Here is a 21,592-nt window from a genome sequence, read left to right as displayed (position 1 = left end):
CACCTCAAGCATCTTGGATGGCCTATTAATCAGCTTTCTGTAACTATAACAACACATTTGAGAACATCAGCTTACAAAGAGGTAGAGTTTATGTCTATATCAGGTGTTAATATTTATTATTTTTAATTAGTCATAGAAAGCAATGAGCTTCCTTAACATTGTTTGTATTTGCCTCCATCATCCCCCCAAGTAATGCCCTTTCTGAGGCCTACCATACCTCCCCTCAAATAGTGCTCCATCTGCTTCCATAGTGCAGACATACCCAACCCATGGCCCATAGGCTTCAAACATCTGAAGATAGCTAAGTGTGGCCCAATACAACATCCAAAACTTACCTGAAACACTGGGGGTTTTTTATTTAAGAAAATTCATTCTTTCCTAACATTCATTACACATTCATTTAATGTCCTTTGATGACATCTTCTTTATTAAGTATCTTATTCCCTCCCCCGCTCCTGCAAAATTTATCGCCTTCCCAACAAGTGTATGTATGAGTGTGTATGTGTGCCTGAGAGTGTATGTGCCTGAGTGTGAGTGTCTGTGTGTGAGTATGTGTGTGAGTATGTGTGTATGTGTAAGACTGTGTGTGAGTGTGTGTACATGTGCATGTGTGAGTATATGTGTGAGTTTGTATGTGAATGTGTGAGTGTGTGTGTAACCTGATTGCATGGTTCTTGAGTATAAACTTAGACATGGCATGGCAAGTCTCAATGTCAGAAGGATGAGGTGCCTGGTTGTAGTTTTGGGGGGTTTTTGCTCATGACTTTGGAGGTTCCCACTCATAATCAATTGACCCTGTGACTTTACACCCAGTGAGAGACAGCACATCGTGGTGAAGGTATGTGACAGTGCAAACCACTAGGAAGCAACAAAGAGGAAGAAAGGACCCCGGGGTAAGATAAACCTCCAAAGACCTAAAGCCATCTTCACGCTCCACCATTTCCCGATAGTGCCACAGTGACAGTCTTTTCCTATGAGTCTTTGGGAGAGACTCAAGATTTAAACTATAGCAGATTCATAACGAGATGTCACCTACAGAGTTGGGGAAGTGATGCCCTGTATGCACTCTCTGACTTCAGGAGCCAGGAGCATGGCTGGGTCACTGGCCATAGGTGAGAAGCTACTTTATCTTAAACCAACATGACACCTGAGAGCAGCTTCCTTTTCAGAGAGAGAGAGCCCTTGAGTTTCTTTCTTACCCCATGACACATGGACAGGGCTCAAAAGATCATCTGGTAGCCTAGCAAAGAAAAATGTAAGAAAAAAGTGAGTGTCATATATATCCTCAACTCAGAATTGCCTGCTCTCAATAATCTGATGCTTCTGGTTTCAATGTTTTTCTTTAAGAAATCTCTCTGCTGGGTATGGTGGGGCAAGCCTTTAATCCCAGCACTCAGGAGGCAGAGGCAGGAGTATCTTTGTGTGATGGAGGCCAGTCTGGTCTACATAGTGAATTCTAGGCTAGCCAGAGCTACAAAGTGAGACCCTGTCTAAGAAAAACAAACAAACAAACAAACAAACAAAGACAAAGAAAGAAAGAAAGAAAGAAAGAAAGAAAGAAAGAAAGAAAGAAAGAAAGAAAGAAAGGAAGGAAGGAAGGAAGGAAGGAAGGAAGGAAGGAAGGAAGGAAGGAAGGAAGGAAGGAAGAAAGAAAGAAAGAAAGAAAGAAAGAAAGAAAGAAAGAAAGAAAGAAAGAAAGAAAGAAAGGGAAAGGAAAGGAAAGGAAAGGAAAGGAAAGGAAAGGAAAGGAAAGGAAAGGAAAGGAAAGGAAAGGAAAGGAAAGGAAAGGAAAGGAAAGGAAAGGAAAGGAAAGGAAAGGAAAGGAAAGGAAAGGAAAGGAAAGGAAAAATCTTTCTCATTGCTTCTCATTTAAATAATTCAGGATGGATAAGGCATACAATTATGGTGAAAAAGAACAAAGCTCAAAAGGCATTTTTTTGAAGCAGGTAAGAACCCATCACTAAAATTCTGTGGATATTATTCTATACATCCCGTTCTTTTCAAATCATTGCTTTGGGCAAAGCTCTTACTCTGTGGAGGGGATTTGAATTTTTGAAATAGTCCAGGTTGCCAGGAGGCATTTAGGTCTGGTGAATGGGTAATGATTAAGCTGAGCCCCAGGTTTCTAGTGCCAAGTCAGGTATAATTGGTTTTCTTGGACAGCTCAGAGACTATCATGAGGGGACCCATGTCGGAAGTGACCAATGAGTACTGCCCTCAGAGGGACTCTTTGTGAAGGACATGTGTCAGAAGCCATGGGGTCCACAACCTCTGGAATAGAACCAGAGCTGAGTTCCTTGAGGGCTGTGGCCTCTGTCAGACCCCCCCACCCCCGACAGAGCCCCGGCTGTTTACCTATCTCTAATGGGATGTTCATAATGTCCGCTTTCCATAACCTGTTATGAGAGTCAAATTAGGTCAGGGCATGAAAGCTCTTTTGCAAACTGGCAAGCACTATACAAATGCCAGGCTCGATTCTTTAAGCATATTTGTCAAATTAATCTTGTTTCTTGATGGGCACACAGTCCACAGACAGAATCAGTCAGATAGGTCATTGAAGCCTCGCCGGGTGGGGCTGTCCTCTCCCTTTCTGTTCTGTGCAGGTTGCTTTGCCCTTGACCTGACATCAGTTTACCCAGTTTATCCCCAGTCCTGACGTGTGGACAAGAAGGGGTGAGAATAGACTGGCGAACGCAGCGTGAGTTGGAAGGACCACCTCCCATTTCTGGCTTCCTACAGCCTGCGAAGTGAATGTGTTCCACCTGGAGTGTCCACTTTGCAATGTTGGAAGGACTGAGTCATTTTCCGATTTTCCCGGAAGTTCTTTGAGGATGAGAAATTCATCCAGACATTGATCGTGAGCCTGGCTTGGTGGCACGAGCCCATACCAGCCAGCACTCAGGAGGCAACATCAAGCAGGTCAGGGGTCCAAGTTTCACTTAGAAAGTGATAGGAAGGACTGATTTGCTTGCTTGCATTTTTTGTTTTCAATTTTTAAGATTATATATGTTTAATTCAATTTTAAAAATATATTAATATATATTAAAATTATATCTAGTTATAGATCTAGATATCACAGGAGAGTAGAATCTGAAACATAGAAAGTTGTGTTATCTCCATAACAGGATAAAGGATTAACAACCTTAGCAATTCTGGGCCTGAGGCGATGGCTCAGTTGGTAAAGTGCTCGCTTACATGAGGCCCTGAACTTAGATCCACAGCATTCCAGTTTTAAAAAGCCGGGCACTGCAGCATGTAGCTGTAATCCTAGCGCTGGGGAGGCAGGGGCAGGAGGACCCATGGGGCTCACCAGCCAGCCAGTGCAATTTAGCCTGGTGGTTCTCAGCCTCCCTGATGATGCAAACTTTAATCCAGTTTTTGTTGCTACTTTATAACTGTAATTTTGCTACTGTATTCTGAAAGTCTTAGGTGACCCCTGTGAAAGGGTCATTCAACGCCATTGGGGTGAGGACTCACAAGTTTAGAACTTTGGTCTAGCCAAATCAGTGAGCCCCAGCTCAGAGAACCTGCCTCAATAATAATAATAATAATGTGGAGAGCATTTGAGGAAGATACCTACATCGACCTCTTGCGTCTGCATACTTATGTACACATGTGCACTGACACATATATACCACACATATACACACAGACTTATTTAAAATGGTGGTAGTAAGAGAATCATTCTAATGATGTAGTGATGGTTGAAGGAATTAAGCGTCAGGGACTTGGTACAACCTGGCACATTGAAAGAGCTCAGTGGATTCTAGCTGTTATGGAACTTCCAGATTCCTTACGTTAGGAGGATGTCATTGACTAAGCCATTGGAGGCTCTGGACACACAGAAGCACACTTCATCAGCAACAAACCATTGTTACTCAAGTGTAAGCTTTAGGTATGATTTTGCCATTTGGAATATCCATTTTTAAAACTCTACTTGTTGGCCATGTATTTATTGAGCAATTGATATATGCCCAAGTATTCTGTCATGTATTATAAACAGAACAATGAAAAAAGACTTCACTTCATCCTGTGGAGAATCCTGTCTAGTGAAGGATACAGAACCACAGAGGAAAATTCTGTATGTAAGCAGAACTCCCTCTGAGCCGATGAAAGGATATTACTATCCTGTAGCTATATAGACCAATTCTGTATGGGTGGATGGAGAAAAGACACGGAGGATTCTTAGTAGAAGGAGCAGTGTAAGAAGGCATTGCAGCTGGAAGAAGTGAGGCATAGTAACATCTGAAGCAGAGTGGGGTGGGGAACAAAGAAAGGAGGCTGAGGGTGAGGGGGAACTCAGCCAGCCAGAAGTGTAACGATCACTATGAGTCGGGCTCTCTGAACCCTTAGAGCAGAGGGAAACCACTGAGGTGATTTGAATACAGCTGTCTGTATTCAAAAGCGGTGCCACCAGAGAAGAATGGGTTGAGGGAAACTGAGAAGGGGAGCAGGCAGTGACTGTAAAGAGGCTATCAGTGCCAGCGGGACTCATGGGGGAGCAGGCAGTGGTTGTCAGAGGCTATTGGTGCCAGGGGGACTCATGGGCTGATGGTGTTTTAACCTACAGTGCTATGGTAAAGCTAGAAAGAAGTGTGGGTTACGTCAGAGACACCACCTACAGGATCTGTCAGAAGTAAGAGGGGCCAAGGGGGTGGCTCCACGGAAAGAGGCACTTGCAGCAAAGACTGATGACCTCAGTTCAACCCCCAGGACCCACATAGTAGAAGAGAAGAGAATAACTCTAGCAAGTTGTCCTCTAACCTATACATGTACTCTGTAGCACACACACCCATGCATGTGCACACAATAAATAAATAAATGTGAATTTTAAAAACGTTTTTTAAAGAGCTAGAAATGTGAAGAATCGCTTATTCACTCAATGACTATTTATTGACCCCCCCCTACTAAATTCTTAACCTGTAACGAGGATTTAACTGTGGACAAAATGGACAATCCTCCCCACCCCCGACTCCCTTAAGGTCATATTTTGGGTTTGGAACTGGAAATTTGATAACAAACTACTAAATAGAAAATTTAGTTGTCTTCGTTATCAATTACATATTACAGAGCATGTGGTTATTAAAAAATAAAGGGGGTTATACTAGAAATACAATCTTGAGAAAAAAGTGGCACTTAATATAAAACCTGAAGGCTAGGGGAGCAGCCAGAAAAAATCAATGGAAGAGCCTTCCAGGTAGAAGAAAGAACAAGGTTAAAGAAGCCAGTGTGTTTCACAAGCGGGTAGGAAGCCATTGTGACTGGACACAGTGGCACATGAGCAAGAGAGAGTTGTTCCAACCTGGCCTGGCCTGGTGATCACTTGGGTCATAGCACAACGTCTGTAAAGTTCCCTCTTCATGCAGCCCCTGGAATGATCTGACCGATACCTCAAAGACTGCTCTGTTACATGGCGAGGGAGGGGGATGGATTATTTCAGAGTAAGAATCAAAACAGAGACCAGTTAAGAGCCAGCCATTCAAGATAGGACAGCGAGGATAGCTCCCAACTATGGCAGTGAATCAGAGGGTGGGCCGATATCAGGTGTGCTTCGTAGATAAAGTCAAGTGTGCTCCAGGAAGGTCAAGGCAGGAAAGTGGTGGGATGATTCATTTTTAGAGGTTGAGAGCCTGTGTTGTCTGTCTGGAGAAACTGGATCTGTGACGCACCTCATGGGCCCAGGCAAGGGTGTGGCTGTAAGTTTCTGAAGATCCAGAAGATCCATTCTTTAATATTAATGAGACATGAACCGTTCAGGAATCAGTAACTTGGTGCCTGGAGTAATAGATTAGATCATGGGTCACCAAGACTGGGATCATCAAAGTCACATGAGGGAAGGATCTGTGGAGCCACAGAAACTGGTTTACAACCTGGGTCTGGGAGGTGCTGGGCCATTGGAGAGTCACAGTGACAAATGTTAATGTAGAAGATCAAAGTCCTGCAACCTGGGGTGCTGGCTGGAAGAGATCTGTCCATAGAACAGAACACAGTGAAAGCTCAACAACGTTCTTCAGCATTTTGCAGGCTAGGACAAAGGAATCCTTGCCTTGCAGTTTGGCTTGAGTGGCACATTTGGAGGAAGTCTTTTTAGAACCTTGCTGGTTCTTATTCTCATTGTTTCTCTACCGGCTCCACAGTATCCTGCACATGAGGTCAAGCAGGTAGCATCCTATGGGAAATATCAGGCTAGTGCACCTGTGTGTTCATGTAGACGTGAAGGCGTCCTATCTACAATGCGCACTAGACTGTTAAAGACTCTGATAAAGGGGTTAGGGGATACAATTCATGTGAATACGTGTAGAAACTGAGCCATGAACAATGGCTGCCTTTGGGTACAACACGGTAACCGCAACGCAACATGTGCCTCCATGCTACAAGTTACATATGAAGCTAAGGGATTTCCCAATGCTCTCTAAGACCCAAAGGTTGGTAGCAATTGAGGATGTACTTGAGTGTGAGAGCCACTGGGAGGCTTCTAGAATGCTGGAAATGTTCATGGTCTCAATCTGGATCTTTGTAACCTGGATCCATTCTAGACAAAAACAACAACAACAAAAAACCCCAAAACCCCAAAAAAATCAAAAAAAGAGTTGTAACCTTAAGAACAACAAACTTGATTGAAGTGGGTTATTGGTTAATAAAAATCATCTTCAGAAAGACTAGAAACAGAAAGAAGAAATATTTGTCCACTGAGAATCTGTTCATATCTAACCACTCCTTGCTGTTCTTTCTCCAACCTCCATCCCCAGTCAATGCTGTATTCTACCCAGTGGCATCTAGAGGATGTTAGCTGTTCATGACAGCAAGGAGCCATGAAGGGCCAAGGGGTACTGATTCTTTTGGGAATCCAGCGTGACATGAACTGAAATTTTCTAGAAAAATACAGAGCAACATTGCATATCATTGGCATCGTTGGTGATTGTAACTAGCCACAAATGAATCAAGCAAACCACAATATTCCACAGACTTAACACTTTGAGGAGAATAGGAGAAGAGGTGTGTGTGTGTGTGTGTGTGTGTGTGTGTGTAACAGGATGGCACTTGCTTTTCTTGTTAACTCTCTGTTTTGCTTGCTTGAGCTTCTTGGAAATTTTACAGTATGCACTAGACTCTGTTAAAGACTCTGGTAAAGGAGCTGGGGATACAGCTCAGTTGGTAGAGTGACCAGGCATACAGGATTGAGACCTGACTTCCATCCCCAGCCTGCATAAACCAAGCATGATGCCACATGACTGCAATCCTAGCATTTGGGAGGTAGAGAATGAGGATCAGAAGTTCAGGGTTATCTTCAGCTGCATAGTGAATCTGAGGTCAGACTGGGCTGCAAGAAACCCTGTCTCAAAGAAAGAGAAAATCTGATACGTTTAGATTTATTTAATACATGTTGGAATATGTGCTTGACCCAAGGCTGTCACTCACTTTCTCTCCACTTGTTCCCTGCCTGGTTGAACGGTCAATCCCCAGTCTTCTGGCTATCGTGATGCTATCCCCTCACCTCAGCCCAGGCCCCCAGAGCCTGACTCCCAAGCCTCACTGCCCACAGTCTTCACTTGGATGGTCCACAGTGGGGCTGAGTGGAGATCTACAGAGGTTCAGAAGTTCTGAATTCTTCAGACTTGAAAAACCAAACTCAATGGTTGTTGAGCATTAGGGATGTAGAATCTTTAGAGATCTATGGTCAGGAAAGAGAGTGATAAAGATGATATGCACAAAACTCTCCGGTGTGCCTGCCAGGTCTTCTGGGAGCAGCAGCATCTAGTTTAAAACTCTCCAGCGTTCTCAGTGTGCCCAGCTGAGTCTCTTCACCTCTCCGAGTCTCCCCCCAGTTCATCCATTTAAAGCTAGGGATCACTGGAGGCCTTAACCAACAAAGCTAGCAAATACACAGTAGCTTTTAGCTACTGCTTACCCGCTTTGCCTTATTTATCCATTAAACACTCCTCTTCTCCCATGTCCACTTATATCCATTAGGCTAGCACAGTCCATGCAAACACCTGACTCCGCATCTATTGGCTCTGTTCCCTCTCACCTAAGCCCATTCACAGAGAATTCTCCAGAAAGGGAGAGTTGGCTCCAAGCTTTCCTCTGTTTGTGGAATAACTTTTCCAAAACAATAGCCTTATCTCAAATGAGATACTGTAAAAGGAGATCACTGGTCCTGGAAAGAGGCTCTTTCCCGTCTGATTCTTGTTTTTCCCTTCCGCTAAACAGCGGTACCCACCAATATCTCAGTACACAGTGTACAGAGAGGACCTGGCTTTTTATCAGATTGCAAGGTTTAGGAAGGGGGAAGACTGTCCATGACACTTCTTAATGCAGAAGCCATGCACACAATGGCAGCTGAGAGAGTGGGCAGGGACCACTGGAGGCTGCACCTTCCCCCAACACTAGGCAGTAGCTAACAAACACGTTAGCTAAGTGACCTCCAGGTCCTTTTCAGATTTAAAATTCTCTCATCTGGACACATCCTAATATCCCCAGGAGTGGGTGTGTTCCATTGTAGCTTGTTTCCTTCTGTGTAAAGTTTGCTCCGTGGTAATTCGTAATAAGATGGCTTCTATCCGTTACCAGTCATTCTACTCAGAACACTGCCCACCGCCCCCACCCTTCCCCCTATCATCACCACAAGTCTCTTCCCTCTTGGAACCTCAGTCCACCCACTTGTTAAATGGGACACCGACACAGAACTATTCTGAGACAGCTTCCGGGCAGTAACTTGGAACCTAAGCCTTCATTCGGTGCAGAAGTGTCTCCCTGGTCTTGAGGTGTCCAGGAAACAAACATTGAAGCTCAGCCTCTGTGGGCTGAAGAAGACTCAGGTGAGGAGAGGTCCCCTAGCCAGAGGGCCACTGCTACAGAAAGATGCCTTACAAACCAAATGGACCTCTCCTGCTGAAGCCAAGCCGTGTGGGGGTGTGGGGGGGGGGACTGCAAACTGCGCTGAGATCTTTCTGCTCCGGTGAGGCAGGTGCAGGCGGATGGGGGCTGCTGACGTGGGGAAAGGAGCTACGGGGAGAGGAACTGCCGGGCCCAGGGCGAGTGCAGCCCGGAGTGGGCACGGGAAACACGCAGAAGGAAGACCCTCACTTGCAGCAGGTGATCAGAGGGGACAGAAGGCAGCTTCTAACAGCCTCTGCTGAGAATCATCATCCTACCAAGAGACGGAGAGCCCAGAGCCAGCCACTGTCAACCGACCGTTTCTCTTCTGGTTCTTTTATGTCCCTCTAGGCCTTTTCAGCCAAAGGCTCTCTTCTTTAGAAAAGCATGTTTTCAAGGTGTTCCACAGTCCCGTTGAATGGAGAATCATTAAAGGGATGGGAAGACCCACCTTTAGAACCTGGAATTCACCGCCCCCCACCCTGCCTGCCCCCATCCCTACCTCTATCCCCACTCATCTCTCACCCTTGCCCATCCGTACAGCTTCGGACTTTCTCTATTGTCCCACTCCCCTTAAGTTCTCTCTGAGTGGCATCAGCCAGCTGCAGCTATTTTAGAGACATCATAAAATGTTCCTTTGGATCGTGACCCTATGGTAGGGAAGTGTCACATTGCTAGACCTTCCACACACATCTCACAACACTAACAGCACATGTCTCTGACCCAGTGGGTAGTTTGCATGGCTTTCTGTCTTGTCATCACAGAAGTTGGCCCTGCTAGGAGGGAATAAGCCAATAGCATCCTGTAGTCATTGGGGAGATGTTGAGTTGGTCCCCTGACCAGTTAACCCTAGGGACCCATGGGGAAGGTCACTGTCATATTCTCATATTAAGAACTACTGTTTATTGAGTACTTCCTCTGTGTTGGGTCCCATGCTAAATGCTCACAAGCATTATTTTAATGTAACTATTACTCCTGTGTTACAGAATGGGAAAGCAGAGATACAAAGACTGACTGAACAACTAGACCCATGTTCCCAGCGAGTCGTTGCTAAAACAGAGAGTTGAACCCTATCACCTGTGCCTTGTGCCCTGTTGTCCCTCAAGGTGGTACTGACATTTGGTATAAGAGATAAGAAACTTGCCTTCCGTTCTTTACCTTTTGTGTGTATAAGTGTTTTGCCTGCACATATGTCTGTGCATCACGTGAATGTGATGTCTGTGAAAGCAAGAAGAGACAGAGCATCAGATCCCCTGGAACTGGAGTTATAGACTGTTGTGAGCTATCATATGGGTGATGGGAATCGAACCCAGTTCCTCTAGAAGGCAGTCTGTGATACTCACCAGCAAACATCCACCTCATTGTTGCTCTGCCTATGTGACTTTGGGCAAATCACTTCATCTTGTTTTTCAAATACATGAAACACCCAATTGGATCAACTACACATATGAGCATTTTTCTGCCTTAGTTTTCATTAAACTGAAGAGACCACTGTCTGCTTCCACAGGTAGAATTGTGACTGCTCAGGGCTGTATCATCCTCCCACCTTGTTCTGCTGCAAAGCCAACCCTAGATTCTCTTCTAACAGGGGCTTGAGCATACCAGCTGCAGGCTGCTGCTGCCCTGAGCCAGAATCCCCTAGTCATAGCCAGTTCTTCCAGCATGCCCGCATGTCCAGATAGCCATCACAGGAAGGGTGGCCTGGAGATCATCAGATTCTCCCTGTACCTGTAACACCTCAGCATTTTTACGGGGCCTTTTGTGTTCGTTATTCAGTCTACTCTACGATTGATTTTTTTTTAAGTTATACTACGAAAAGGATGGTCCAAGCGCCTCCTTCAGTCTTGGGGTAAGGCTGGTGTGCATTATTACAGGATTGCTAAGAGGACATTGTATAGCTCTAAGACAGACCAGGGTCCTGACTGCAAGGCAAGAGACTCTGAAATAGAAATGCCAGGCAGAGAAAGGCTCAGAGCACTGAGAATTGGGTAGGGCTTTGTGGAGATGTGGATTCTGAGCCGTCCTGAAGGGTGAGGAGAAACTGTGGATCAGAGGGCTGAAAGGGCATTCCCAATCACAGACAAAGCCCTGAGCAGGCCCTTGGTTGTGTATCTCTTGGCTTACTGCTCTGTTGGGCTCTTTTCTGATCTTTTCTATTGCTTTGTTCTGAATAAAGTTATCTTGTTAAAAACAAAACAAAACAAAACAAAAAAACAAAAACCACAACACCAGCTGGTGAGAAGGACCGTGAAGATTTGGGGCTAATTAAGAACTATGTGGGCTGGAGGAAAGAGATAGGAAAGGAGCCCTGATGGAGCCAGGCCCATGCTGGCGGGGGTTCAGGGTTACCAGCCATGAGACTTGCTGGCTGCGTGACATTGGAACTCACATAACATCTCTGACCTTCCATTTCCTTGAACCTGGAGAGTTGGAACCAGATGATTTTCAAAGTCTTTCCTGACTCCATTGTCCTGGGATTTTTCGTACATCAGAGAAAGGGAAGCAGTCAGAGCCAGAAAGGAAAGTTTGGGCAACTTTCTGGGGTCTACCAGTTAGGCCTTCGAACTTTCCTGTAGAACAGGAGTGTGAAGCCAGGTGACCCGGTGTCTGTGATAAAGGCAGAGCCACTCTGTAATCGTGTCTGAGTGCACACAAAAACATTACATCATTAAATCAGCAGAAATCATTTCCCTGGCCTGGTTTCCAGTCAGTTCCAGCCCCAGCCTCACTCTAGCTTGCCTTCCTTCAAGATTGATTGACAACTGTTTCTCACAGCGTGCACAAGTCCAACTTCTGTAAGCCCTCCCACAAATCACCTAGGACAAGCCCAGTCCTTTATCTGGATGTTTGACCTGCAGCCCATAGGCCATATGCATCCCGGAATATCTAGGAATATATTTGTAGATGAGAACATATCTCCATATCAATGAATTGGACTCCCCTGCAAGCTCTTTCTAGAACTTTCTTCATGTGCTACCACCCCACAGTGGTCCTCCTCTGCCGTGAAGAAGAACCTAATTGGTCCAGGCTCAGCAATGGTACAGTGGGTGGCTGAGGGTGTGCCAGCATAGGGCTGGCTGTGCCAAACTGTGCCTCCCTTCATCTCGTCTGAGGGAGGTGTCTCGTCTGAGTCTGTTCCCCATCTGTCTAGGCAGACCCTATTTGAAGGACATTGATTGCTCTCCTCAGTTCTCTCCAAAGGGACCCTGCTCTGCACCTCAGGGTATTACTAAGAAGAAAACGAGGAAGAGAAACACAGGCCTGAGAGGGTTCTCCCCCCTCGCTGTAGACACGGCTTATTTATGTGTTTATCTCCTCCCCCTCACCACCTAGTTTTAGGTCATGCTTGGGCTCCTTGGTAAGTTGCATTTCTACTTAACAGTCAAGCCCCAGCAAGCAAACTATCCCTTAAGGTCATTGCACTGGAAGGCAACCAGTATACTACAGAACTGGCTCTCCCGGCAATCTCTAAGGGGGTAAACGCTGTGCCTGGCTGGTGAATCAGAACCACAGCTTGTTTTCCCTCTTTTTGCTGAAGGTTTTCCAGTGATGGGGTCGGGGAGGTCCCATCTCAGGCCTCTGTTCTGTTCCTGTCAACAGCCCAGCTCCAGGTGCCTGGAGTCAGATGACAGCCAGCAGAAAGAGCTGACCTCTATTCCCAACCCCGGTCAGACCATCACAGTCATTCCTCCTATTGAGAATCCTGGTTAAAAAAAAAATCAACTCCTTTTAAGTAGCAGAAAGTGCAGCTCTCTCCAGGTGCATCTGCTGTCAGAGCTGGGTTGTCTGGTGAGGGGAAAGAGTATGGGGTTTGTGCCTGACCACATGCAGGCCTCCACAGATTATTCTATAACGGGCTAAATTGTAAACATTTTAGACTTGGTGGGTAAATCAGCCTTTGCCATAACTAGCCAAACTACTGTGGCAACACAAAAACAACCATAGGCATTATGCATGGAAGCTGAGCAGCCTGCTTGTGTTTTAATGGAAAGTGTGTTTACACAAACAAGCCACCCAGGAGCTGAATTGGGTCCTGGTTTAATGAAACCAACATAAAGTGACCCAAAACTAGGAAAGTATATGCTGACCTTTGTAATTGACTTTTAGACAGCTTACAGGGAGATTAGGAGGCTAACATGCCTTTGGAAACTTCTGGAAGATAAAAGAGGGACAGAGGAAAGCAAGAGTGAGAAGATCAAATCTTATTTCAAAGGGGAGTGAAATCAAACCGCTGTCGGCAAGGCTTCCAAGTAGCAAGGCCACCTTGTGACTCTGGAGAGCTGGTCATCTGTTTTCAAGCTGGCCAGTTGTGACCAGAAACTGAGCCTCACGGAGGCCAGGTGCAGGCAAGGCAGAGAGACAGGGCACACTGGGTAGACAGAGACCACAGACTGCTAGCAGGTAGCCCTGGAAGGTCCTTAAGAAGGAGTCCTGAGAGACCAGACAGCAATGGACAGGGCTTTGCAAAGGGGACTTCTAAAAGCCCTGCTTAGAGTCTCAGGCCATCCTATTTGGAACCAGTGGATAAACTGTGAACACAAAGAAATGTAGTCATTTTGCATATCAGAGAAAGGGACTAAATAGTGAGATTCACGTTACAAGTAGATCTCATGAAACTTCTTCTGGGAAAGGGTGGAGGACTGTGACAACCCCACAGGTAAGTCCCTTCTCTTCTCCTTGGCTGCAGCTTCCCTTCAGCAGTCTTCGATGGGGGATGGGGGTGGGGGGTAGAGTGGCCTCCTGTGGGTAGTGGCTGTGTTTCCTTAGCACATAGCAATTCATAAGGCTGTACGTCATGTTTCCTGAGTGAGGTCCTGAGTGTCACTATATTCAGCAGCTTGTTGCATGAGAGAGATTAGGGAAATTGTTTTGGGGTTGGCAGGGACAGGAAATTCTTTTGTCTCTTCAAGGTGCGTCTTTTTTGTTTCGTTTTGTTTTGTTTGCCGGTTACATTGGGAAATTATAATGCTGGAAGAAAAAGATTCACTTAAAACAAAAAGAAGTCACTCTCGGTTTCAGGGGGTCTGTTAGAACAGAATATGACCTGGTGCAAAGGCGGAAAGGAGATATTTTGGCTGCAATGCTCAGACTTGAACGTGCATAAGCTACACACAGAGGGCTTGCTAAAGCCCGGGCTTCCTGTTCTGTGGATGGAGGGGACCGGGGACCCACAGTTCTAACCAGTCTCCATGCTCATACTGCTGCAGGCCCAGGAACTACATGTTAAGACTCAGTGACCTGCCCGGCCTGGTGACAGCTGCTCTTTTTAGGTTTCTGAAAGAAGATGCTGCTGACGCTGGAGCCCTGGCTCAGCAGCAGAGGGCTTTACCATTACGGGCTAATGCCCTAGATTAAATTTCTAGTGCTAGGGGGTGGGTGGGGAGGGGATGTTTTTCCATTTGCATTAAAGTTGGCTCTATCTAGGGAAGGGACAGTCATGACTGTCCTCCCTCAGGTACTGTCACTAATGGAGACTCTTCATGGAGGCAACTGATGCACTCCAGGGTTTGGTTTTTTCATTTGGTTTGTTTGCTTTAAAGGGTGACTCCGGGTACTCCTGGGAAAATCTGGAGAGGCCAGCTAATAAATCTATAAATATTTCCTGAGGGGGGTGGCATGTTCCTTTAAAACAGGGAACAACATTCAAAATGAATTTAATCAAGAGACATGGTTCCTCAAAAATACAATCAAGCTCACTTTTACCGGTTGCAGTGTGGTTATATTTGGAGATGAAAACACAGACAAAGATTCCAAAAGGACTTCCCCAAAAGGCACACAAACACACAGCTAGGAGGACCCAGGTGACAGGGATGTGGGAAATGGTCGGCCACATCGTGACATCATTGGGAACAGGCACACGTATGCCCGGAGATTAGCTAGGCTGTTCCTCTCAGACTGAGGTCAGTTGAAAAACCATGACACCCATGATGGTTAGCATGCCCTAAAAGATGACGGACAGGTCTATAGGATATTAATAGAAATCTCTAGAAAAAATATGAAATAATTTAAAGTTTTTGGAAATGAAGTCCCTTGAGTTCTTAGGCATGGAACAAGGAGACTGACCTAATTCTACCTCTACAAGAAATGAACATTTTGGCTGTTGTTTCACTGCAGTGGTGACCAAGCAAGAGAAACACCTTTAATTTTAAAAGACACGTGGTTTTCAGTTAACATTTCAGGCAATTTTTAAATTTATTATTACATAATTTCAAACACATTAAAATGTACTTTGGACCTGTTCCTCGAGTCCTTGAAATTTTGCAAAAAAAAAAAAAAGTTAATAGTATTTATGTTTCATAGAGGTGGTATGTGGAAGTGCTGCTTGAGGTATCTTAAATAGCCCTCAGAGAAAACATGAATGGGTGGGCTACCATCTAGTCACATAGTGAAATATTACACACCAGGCAAAATCAGGACTTAGCGTGGAAACTTACAGGTATTCTTTTATAAAATTTAAAATAATTAAAATGTTCACATGCTTTTAGGAATACAGGAAACACAATATAGAATATAAAAAGAAGGCAAATAAATTAAAAGGAAATCTAGAGGAAAGTGGGTGGAGCTAGAAGACATTATCTGAAGCAAGGTAACCCAGGCTCAGAAAGACAAAGGGAATCTGATACCTTCATCTGACCTCTGAGGGCACCAGGCACACACGCTGTACACAAACATACAGGCAGGCAGCACATCCACACACATAAAATAAGTGAAGAACTGTTTTAAAAGAAGACACATTGAGTGACAAGCCTAAGCCACTGTGACTGTCCTAACTCCCAGCATGAGACCATGCCCCACTGCTGACTGACACATGGTGGCTGTGTTACTCAATGGAGAAGAAAGTTAACAGGTTCCACAATACTGCATGGCTGGGTCCTGCAAACATATTAAAGAAGAAGCCAAGCACAAAAGAACAAAACTTAAAGCTGGAAGAGAGCTTACTGTGACCTTGCTGTGTGTGTGTGTGTGTGTCTGGCCACCACCACCCCCCCCGAGAAGTTAGAATACATAGTTCCATCTGTGTGAAGCACAAGCAGAGAAGCCAATCTGGTGGGCGTCAGCTCTGGTTCCCAGAGGAAACATCATTACTGGGGAGACCTGAGTCAGCCTCTGAGGTTCTGAGCTTGGAAGCCAATTCCATGGCTGTTTTCAGCCTGAGAATTCACTTATGGTTTGTGAGCATGTCTCGATGCCTGCCACATTTCAAATAAAAGTTTACTTTAACGGGGAGTAACAGATAAAGGAGAGAAGTAGGCAATAAGAAAACGGAACCAGATGCTCAATGCATTATCTACAAGCCTAGACCTCCAATATCCAATGCAATATCCATGTAGTTAGATTCCCAAAAACACATCTGAAGGCTGTGCCGTATAACTAGGCACAAGACCCTTTGGCTTTTTTTTTTTTTAAGAGGGAGTCAGATCTCGTTATGGATGGTTGTGAGCCACCATGTGGTTGCTGGGATTTGAACTCCAGACCTTTGGAAGAGCAGTCGGGTGCTCTTACCCACTGAGCCATCTCACCAGCCCAAGATTTTTTTTTTTAAAGATTTATTTATTATATGTAAGTACACTGTAGCTGTCTTCAGACACTCCAGAAGAGGGCATCAGATCTCATTACGGATGGTTGTGAGCCACCATGTGGTTGCTGGGATTTGAACTCTGGACCTTTGGAAGAGCAGTCGGGTGCTCTTACCCACTGAGCCATCTCACCAGCCCCCTTTGGCTTTTCAAGGTTGATATTTGTGTTCATTTATATAGCCATTTTTAATGGGGTGGGGTGGGGTGTAAGACTGTGCCTGCAGAGGCTAGAAGGTGTTGAATCCCAGGGAGCTGCAGCTATGTGTATTCATGAACCACCTATCATGGGTGCTGGGAACCAAACTCAAGGCCTCTGGAAGGGTACTCTTAGTCCCGGAGCCATCTCTCCAGCCCTATAGCCAGTCCTTTAGTAACATTTTACAGAATATCATTTCTGTGTAAAAGTAACACAGGCTGGTGGAGCATTTAGCAGAGAAAAGGCCATTGGTCCAAGCCTTGGCAGCTCACAAAAGGTAATACACATTATTTCTCATAACTTCACAAGCAACAATCAATGCTCATCGCGCAGTTCTATCACCCTTTGAAGTAATAAACTCTTCTTAGAATGTTTTTGAGGGACTTTAAAGGTATTCGTAGCACTGGATGAGAGGGAAGCAAGGTATGGTGAATCTACAGCTCAGGATTCGTGGCCTTCTATTGGGAAGAAGCAAGAGAACTCTTTCTTAAGGGCAGTAGATTCATTATAAAAATAACCAAGAAATACAAACAGGCGGCAGAGATTAGTAATCTCTGATTATTCGTAATCCAATAGTGTATACCTGCAGTCCAATTAAAATGGAAAGTAATCCCATACTGAGTAGATTTTATGCTGCAACAGAAGAGAACTTCTTTTAAGACCCAAACCGGCATTTTTAAGACATGCTACACTGTCAAATATTGCCCTTGGCCACTGTGGTTTTTGACATGATAAGCCAGTTCCCAGAAAGATAGATAAGCTGCCTGTGTCTCTTCTGCATGTAAACTTTTACATCTTATATTGACGATGTGACAAGATCGTCTTCTTAAATCTGTTCCTTCAGCTAATGAGGCCAGGGTGGCTCCTGTAGCCCCTGCCTGCTTAATGACACCGAGGCCAGAAGGCTCCTGTGTCCCCTGCCTGTTAATAACACACAGGTTTCACCTGATGATACTTCTCATTGCCCTTGGCAACACTCCAGATTGGCACAGTGACTTGTGTTTATGTCTCTATCACTGTGTATAAAAAGGAAAGATTTAATGAGGTATGAAAATGGGGGGTCTAACACAGCAGGAAGGATCACTGGGTTTGTTGTGGTCTTGGGTTGTGTTGTGTTGTGTTGGGTTGGGTTGGGTGTTTCTTTGTTTGTTGTTTTGAATCATAGTAAACTCCACAGTGCACCTTTCCATTTCTGTCTGAATGAGAACCGGGTCATAGAGCCAATTTGCAAATTCTTAGTAGGCAAAACAAAGAGAAACCAAGGGGTTTATGGTACCTGTAAAATACTTTGGGCCATTAAAAACAAACAAAACAAAAACAACCCTAGTAATTCCATGAGCTGCCCAGTCTCTGAAAGCCCTTGTATGGTAGAGCCACCAGGTTTCAGAAGATCCTTGCATGGGTGATCCACCAGATCTCTGAAGGCTCTTGCATGGGTGTGCATTCACGAGATGAAGCCCAACTGGACCCAGGACCTCTGTATACCCCTCATCCTGCACTTCCTAAGATCTAATGATGCAATACACAGGAATTTTGCAGTTTGGTAGTATACCATTAGCAGCTTGAAATTGCCCACAGTGGGTCTGCTGCACATACCACCTGGATCCTGTCTAAAAGCTGACCACCATGGGGAATATTTAGCTTAAGTTGTAACTTTTAATTTACTAGGTCTGCAGCATCTTTTATGTCCACCTCCTGATTTTCTCTCCTTTCCTCAGACACCTAGTTGTCTAGGACATCACTCCATGTGGGCCCTGCACAAGGTGCAGATGTGTAGAAGAAAGGCTCCTCGTGCAGGCTTATTGAGTGCAGCAGAGGCACTCTTGGGAAGCAGATGGGAGCTGGAACCTATCCTTGAAATGACAGGAAAGTATGCTGAGATATTCACCCACCCGCTTCCCTCCAGGGCTGCTCTTTGGGATCTCATAGCTGCTTCACAGAACATGTAGGACCCACCAAGGGAGGAGGTGTATCTCATGCAAAACTTGTTCAGAGAGCCCAGGAGAATCTCAGATTCCGGGATCTTAGGTTTTCTACCAGGTCAGCCTTTTCAAGACTGCATTTTACAGCATTGTAGATGGAGGTAAATGTCTATGTGCAAGAGGTAGTGATCTCTTCTGCCAGGGCCTTTTGGAGGTAAATTTACCCAGTGGCAGAGTGCATATCAGTTCCTAAACTTGTTTTACCCAGGACCCTAGAAGGTGGCAAGTGTTGGGACAACTGACTGAACTATGCCATCAACTATGTCAGGGACCGCTGTGGTTTGGAAAGGCAATTCTATGATGCTATTCCACAAAGGCATTTCTGTGTAAGACTGGGAGCTCTGTTATATTTATAAAGACACCTCTTGGGTATCTCTGCAGTTCAAATGAACCATTTCACTAACCCCATGGGTGTGTACACAGCCATCAGCAGAGCTCACTTGGGCATGAAGTGAAGTAGGGCAGGAGAAAAGACTTCCTAACTCTTGACCAGTGCCCCGGGTAATTCACCCTGGAGACTAGTCATCAGCAGGTTCCATGCAGCGGTCCCCATTACATTGTCTACTCTCAAAATTCAGGAGAGTCATGTTTTAGTCTTGAATTTACATACCTCTCACCTCCCAATGCTCTTTTTTTCCCTGTCATCTTGAGAGCATCATCACAAGCTCCACACATAGCACTTGTATTTTGGGCACACTAAGTGTGGTTGTGCACGCAACAGTCACTCATGTAGCCCTGCACCTTGAGCCACCTCTGCCTGTCAGAATGCTCCTACAGCAGAGCGGATGCATGCCAGCATGCTGGCCTGCTCCTCTCCTTCCTTTGCTTCCTCTGGTTCTCTCTATGGTGCTCCTTGTCCTGGGATGTCCCTCCCCACTCCTGGTCATTCATCTCCCTCCTCCTCTCCCTCCAGTCCCCAGCTCAGCTGGTTTTTTATCACGCTCCAGTCCTTGCATTTTTTCCAACTCAATTAAGCCATTACCGGAGCTAAATGAGGCGTGGGCTCTCCAAAAATCACACCTGTTGTCAGGGAGATTTAGAGGAGGGGAGAGCAGAGCCTGAGCAGCTGGCCAGCAGACAAGCCCAACTGGAGGGAGGCAGCAGAGTGTGACCGGAAGTTTGTGCTGAAAGAGGCCTCCATTGTAAGGCAAGAGATGTCACACCTTGAAATAGAAGAAATGGAGTCTGGTCTAGGGCTGGGGACAGTCATGTTGATGGGGGATGGTCACATGGATGATGACAGATAGGCTCTCCTTCCCTAATACGTAGGCAACAAATTTATACAGAACCCCTCACTGTGGATGCATCCACATCGAGAATAAGGAAAGCTGTAGCCAGAGCCAGGTACAGAGCCAGAGTTTGCCGATCATTGCTCGAACTCTCCCAATTACTTTTCCCTGTTCATCCTCGTTAAAGCATACGCCTTTCTCACCTTTCCACGCTAGTGGTTCAAACCCCACAGTCTGACAAAGGGGGCAAAGATTACTGTACAATCAACCAAAGAGACATCGGTGAGCTCAGCCTACAAAGACAGATGACCTCCATTGGAAATCAATTTGGCTTTGTGAACATTTCCTGTTCCGTTTTCTTTCATGGGCAATCTAGAAATGTTATTTCTACCACCCAGAAATTGAGAAATCATAGTTTCTGAGCTTGAATACACATGGGCTCTGTGTCTGGAAGATCTGTGCCTCAGCTTTCTCTAGGTGGACAGAATCATTTGAATGGGGAATTAAACAGTTACTACAAACATCGAAGCCAAAGATAGATAAGGGAGGATTTTACTTTGGTGAAAACTCAGTCAAAATGTCGATTACTAGCCTGTCCTTATCCTCTGGCAACTTGATCTCAACTGGGAATCTTAGATCAGACAAGGATCTCTTATATTTTTGCACAAAGGCAAGTTCAACTGATAGATTTTTTTTTTAAAGTATCCCTTTAGCTTCATTCAGTACCTTGTTCAATGCTATAGATGCAACTGCGATCATGGAGAAGCCCCACCCACAGGAATCTTGAGGTCAAGTGCGGTGACTGTTTCCCTACTCCCTCTGCAAATTGCCCAACCAGACCTGGTCTGTACCAGTCACCCTTTAACAAATATGTGTGTATTATCCACTACATTTCAGATGTGGTAGGCTACAATAATGAAGAAGAGACAGGCACTGCCCCTAAGATGCTGCATGACATTCAAAACCAGGACTCAGTTCATCCCCATGTCTGCTCACATCTCCTTCTCAAATCTCTTGGATAAGAACTTCAAGGAGAAATCACCTGTCTATTCTAAAACACCCCTCATGACATCCTCATCATGGGGAGAACCTTCTAACCAGGGAACCAGCTGCTTCCGATATGTGTCTGCCAGATAGAGGGGGGAAAAAAACAGAACAAATATTAGCATTGGCTTTGTGTGTGGTGCTTTTTGGAGGAAGGCAAACAGGATTGATGTGATTTAAATGGAATAAACTTAGTGCATGGATCACAGATGAGTCTGTAACTCAGGACAGGTACTGTTAGGAATAATTAGTTAAGAAAATAATATAGAAAAACCCTGGCTAAAACCAGTGGGGAATGTCTTCTCTGTCACATGAAGGTTGGGATAGTTCAGGGGTGTGTTTCTGATCCAAGGGATTTTTACCCTACAGAGCCACCATTCCTTAGAATGTTGCTCTGCATTCCAGCTGGGCCTCAGCTGTCAAGTACACCTCTGATCAGCAGAGCAGGGGTGAGGGGCTGGCTCTCCTAAGCAGGTTTCTTAAAAGCCCCCAGGCCTCCACCCTAAATCTTGTTGGCTGGAACATAATGCATGAACACACAGCATCAGAAATGAGGGGGAGAGCAGGGTAGACTTTATTTTAGCCACTTTCCAGAATTTGTTGTGGTAAAAACAAGGGAAGATACAAGATGCAAATATTAAAGCTGAACCCTGGGGCTGAACAGATGGCTCAGTGGTTAAGAGCTTT

The 21,592-nt window shown here is 45.2% G+C and overlaps 1 protein-coding gene across 3 annotated transcripts in view; it reads left to right on the top strand.

The window, feature by feature from the left end:
- The window catches only part of Casr (calcium sensing receptor), a 75,069-nt gene that overhangs the window by 16,374 nt on the left and 37,103 nt on the right, over window positions 1–21,592 (top strand). The window contains exon 1 of one of the 3 annotated variants that reach the window (XM_029470776.2): window positions 13,179–13,534. The exons of the other annotated variants lie outside the window; for them this stretch is intronic. The gene's annotated coding sequence lies outside the window, so the exon portion shown is untranslated. Of the gene's footprint in view, window positions 1–13,178; window positions 13,535–21,592 lie in introns of those variants that run through there. 3 annotated transcript variants of the gene reach the window in all.

Source organism: Mus caroli, unplaced genomic scaffold (assembly GCF_978045245.1).
Source record: "Mus caroli unplaced genomic scaffold, Mus_caroli_1 scaffold_17, whole genome shotgun sequence".
Taxonomy (NCBI): Eukaryota; Metazoa; Chordata; class Mammalia; order Rodentia; family Muridae; genus Mus; species Mus caroli.
This window is presented reverse-complemented; position numbering and strand designations above follow the sequence as displayed.